This window comes from Gossypium raimondii, chromosome 12 (genome assembly GCF_025698545.1).
Source record: "Gossypium raimondii isolate GPD5lz chromosome 12, ASM2569854v1, whole genome shotgun sequence".
Taxonomy (NCBI): Eukaryota; Viridiplantae; Streptophyta; class Magnoliopsida; order Malvales; family Malvaceae; genus Gossypium; species Gossypium raimondii.
Genome location: NC_068576.1, coordinates 17,527,088 through 17,531,669, shown reverse-complemented (window position 1 = coordinate 17,531,669; position 4,582 = coordinate 17,527,088). Strand labels below are relative to the sequence as shown.

Genomic DNA, 4,582 nt, shown 5'->3' with positions numbered 1-4,582 from the left:
GGTAAGATGTTTGATTAAGTAAAACCATGAATAAGTTATTCTTGCATTACAATTGTAAGGTAACTAATGATTAATTATTTAAACGGATTGAAATTGTAATTAATTGACACGATACTTAATCAGTGCATGTTTAATCATCTAAAGTAGCTTAGGGTTAAATTAGCAACGGTATCTAACAATATATTAGCCTTGCATAACTTGCAAGATTATTGTGATTAATCTGTTTCAAGGTGGGAATACATTGTTGCCTCATGTAATCTTTTATGTGCTTATGAGATTGAATTAATTGTTTGATTTGGCATACAGATACGTACAAGAGATTATTTTTAATTTCATAAGTATGTATGTGCATTAATGCATTTGCTTATTAAATTTTTGATTATTTTTAATTTCATAAGTATGTATGTGCATTAATGCATTTGCTTATTAAATTTTTTAATCAATTGAATTGACATAGAGATATAGTCAAGAGATAAATGGACTTTGGTAGGTGAGTATGTTCATAAGTTAGCAAATTACCAAGTTGTTTGCTAATTTATTTATAACAACATGAACATAAGTTTAGTAATTCTAAGTTAAGAAATGCAATTATTCTAACACAATTATGTCATCTTGATTAAAATCATCTTTTGAAATTGTGCATTGGAACTTTTATTTTCTCTTTATTTATTTTACTTAGTATTAAAATTTTAGTTTTTAATTAGCTCATCAAATCAAAAGATTTTTCTTCACCAAAGTGTTATTAATTATATTCATAAATAATTCGTTTTACAGTCTCTGTGGGTACGATAACTCGACATTTACTTGTCACTTTATTACTTATTGCGATTGTGTACACTTGCATATTTTCGTCGTTCCAAGTTTTTGGCGCCTTTGCCAGAGACTGTTTTAAAAGTCATTATTTGTGAATTATTGAATTTTGCATTTTGATTTATTTTTCTATTCAATTTTAACTTAATTAATTTTTTTCTGTGTTGTTTTAAGTGTGTATGAGTATTGATCGAATTATCAATTTACTCCCCATAGACCCTAAGATGTAAAGAACTTTTCGGCAGCGAAGAAGACAAGCAAGTCAGAGAAGGACCGAAGAGATGAACTTTGAAAATCTGAATCAAGGAAATGGAGCAAAACCTGCTCAAAATCCTATCCTTATTACTGATGATAGGGATAGAGCTCTAAGACAGTATGTCGTGCCAGTGCTTCATGATCTTAATCCAAGGTATTAGGAGACCTGAAATTGAGGCACAAAATTTAAGCTGAAGCCAGTCATGTTCCAGATGCTTCAGACAATGGGTCAATTGAGTGGAAAGTCTACCGAAGATCCTCATCTTCACTTTAGACTGTTTATGGAGGTGAGCGATTCTTTCAAGTTAGCCTGAGTATCAAAAGATGCACTATGATTATAGTTGTTCCCATATTCGCTAAGGGACAGGCTCGAGCCTGGTTGAACTCATTGCCACCAAATTCCATTTCAACATGGCAAGAGTTAGCAGAAGGATTCCTCGTGAAGTATTTCTCGCCTAGCAAGAATGCTAAGTTAAGGAACGAGATTACTACTTTCCAACAAATAGATGATGTGTCCTTGTATAAGGTATGGGAAAGGTACAAAAAATAATTATGGAAGTTCCCTCATCACGAAATCCCTCATTGCATCCAACTTGAGACGTTTTATTATAGTCTCAATGCTCACACAACGATGGTAGTGGACTTTTCTGCTAATGGTGCTCTCATTTCTAAGTCTTATAATGAGGCTTATTAAATCATTGAGAAAATTGCCAGCAACAATTATCAATGGCCAACCAATCGAGCAGCGTTAGGAAGATGAGTCGCTGGAATACATGAAGTGGATCCACTCACTTTACTAGCATATCAGGTATCTTTAATTTCCTCAATGCTTAAAATTTTTACTACTAATGGGTTTAATAGTTTTATAGCTCAACCACCCATTCAATTTGAAAATAGAGCCTGTGTCTATTGTGGACATTTGTTCGAAGAATTTCCATCAAACCTAGAATCCATGTATTACATGGGTAATCAAAACCAAAATCGAGGAAGGCAAGGACTACAATCTAATTTTTATAACCCATCTTGGTGAAAGCACCTTAATTTCTCGTCGAGTAACCAAGGGACTGGAACCAGTAACACTTATACCCAACCTAGACCGACCCAACCACTTGTTTTTACCCAACAAGTTCAGAAGCAACCTCAAGCTGAAACTTCCACAGGCTTAGAAAACTTGTTGAAGGCATACATAGCCAAAAATGATGCATTAATCCAAAGCCAAACAGCCACATTGAAAAACTTAGAAAACCAAATGGGCCAGCTTGCAACTAAACTCAGAAACCATCCATAAGGTACTTTTCCTAGTGATACAGAGAATCCAAGAAATCTGTGGCAAGAGAATTCTAAAACATTAACATTGAGGAGCGGAAAGACATTATAGCCCAACACTGTCGAAGTTGAAGAGGAGCCACCTGATGCTCAAGATCCAGTAGAAGCCTAACTAATTGTTGAAATTCTAGCTTCACCGAAACTAGAATCTACAAAATTCGATAAGGTAACTTCTAAACCATTTAATTTTGATAAACTAACAACTTCGTTAGATGCAAATTTGCCACAAAAGATGAGTCAACCAATTCTAGTAAAGAAGCCTCCACCACCCTACCCTCAAAGACTTCAGAAGCAGAAGTAGGAAGTCTAGTTCAAGAAATTTATAGATGTACTCAATCAACTTCATATCAACATTGTGTTGGTGGAAGCACTTGAAAAAATGTCGAACTATGTCAAATTCATGGAGGATATCATGTCCAAGAAATAGAGACTTGGAGAAGTTAAGATGGTAGCCTTAACGAAGGAATGCAGTGCGTATCTTCAAGACAAACTACCCCTGAAGTTGAAGGATCTTGGATGTTTCACCATACCTTGTAACATTGGAGCAACATATTATGGTGAGGCACTATGTGATTTGGGTGCGAGTATCAACTTGATGCCCATGTCCATATTTAGAAAGTTGGGGATAGGTGAAGTTAGACATGCTATGGTTACACTTCAATTAGCAGATTGATCCTTAGTACATCGAGAAGGAAAGATCGAGGATGTATTGGTACGTGTAGAGAAATTTATTTTTCCAGCTGACATTGTTATTCTAGACTTTGAAGCAAATAAAGAGGTGTCAATCATCCTAGGAAGGTCTTTCCTAGCAACTGGAAAGACCTTTATCGATGTGCAAAACGGCGAGCTTACTATGCGTGTTCAGGACGATCAAGTAACATTTAATGTTTTTAACTCTATGCGATTTCTTGAAACACTTGATGATTGTTCTGCAGTATCGAATTTAGAAGAATTAATCATGGAAAAGGAACTCAACTATGTTGAGGAGCCATTGGAGCAAATTTTGACATTAGACCCTCCAAATGATGAAGAGGGCAATGAATACTTAGCTTTGCTAGAAGCTAATCAAAAGGGACTTAATTCGCAATCTCGCTTTGAATCTTTGGAGTTAGAAACTAGAGATTACATCCAACCAAAAGCATCAATTAAGGAGCCACCTAAATTAGAACTGAAGGTACTTCCCTCATATTTAAAATATGTTTATTTAGGTAACACTTATACTTTACCTGTGATTGTTTCAACATAATTGACTGAAGAGCAAGAAGAGAAACTCATCCTAGTGTTGAAATAATTTAAGAAGACTATCAAATGGACCATAGTCAATATTCGTGGCATTAGTCCATCTGTATGCATGCACAAGATCATCCTGAAAGATTGCAAGAAAGGGACAATTGATGGACAACGAAGACTGAACATCATCATGAAGGATGTGGTAAAGAGAGAAATCTTTAAGTGGTTAGATACAAGTATAATTTATCCCATCTGAAATAGTTCATGAGTAAGTCCACTCTATTGCGTGCCAAATAAAGGAGGTATTACGATCATTGAGAATGAGAATAACGAATTAATACCAACTAGAATGGTTACAAGATAGAGAATTTGCATTGATTACCCAAAGCTGAACAAGATGACAAGGAAAGATCATTTTCCTTTACCGTTCTTGGACTAGATGCTGGATAGACTCACGGGGGAGACTATTACAATTTTCTCAGTGGATACCCGAGGTATAATCAAATTATAGTAGTGGTAGAAGATCAACACAAAACAACGTTTACATGCCCGTACGATACATTTGTATTTAGACGCATGCCATTTGGTTTATGTACTGCATTTGGTACATTTCAAAGACGTATGATGTTTATGTTTATTGACATGGTTGAGAAGTATTTGGAAGTGTTTATGGATGATTTTCAGTATTTGGTGATCCATACGATGATTGCTTAGCCAATCTAGCCAAGGTACAAAGGCGATGGGAAGAAACAAACCTCGTACTCAACTGGGAAAAGTGCTATTTCATGGTATGAGAAGGTATTATTCTAGGCATCGGATAACAAGACATGGAATCAAAGTAGATAAAGGAAAGGTAGATGTTATTGAGAAACTCCCACCTCCAACATCTGTAAAGGGTGTTATGAGCTTTTTGGGCCACGCCAATTTCTATTGAAGATTTATCAAGGATGTCTCCAAAATT

At 35.4% G+C, this 4,582-nt stretch overlaps 1 non-coding gene across 1 annotated transcript; it reads right to left on the bottom strand.

Moving 5' to 3' along the window:
• Window positions 1-1,534: 1,534 nt before the first annotated feature.
• Window positions 1,535-1,641, bottom strand: LOC128035727 (small nucleolar RNA R71). The gene has a single exon (XR_008192278.1). It is a non-coding gene; the product is annotated as a small nucleolar RNA R71 (small nucleolar RNA).
• Window positions 1,642-4,582: the final 2,941 nt, after the last annotated feature.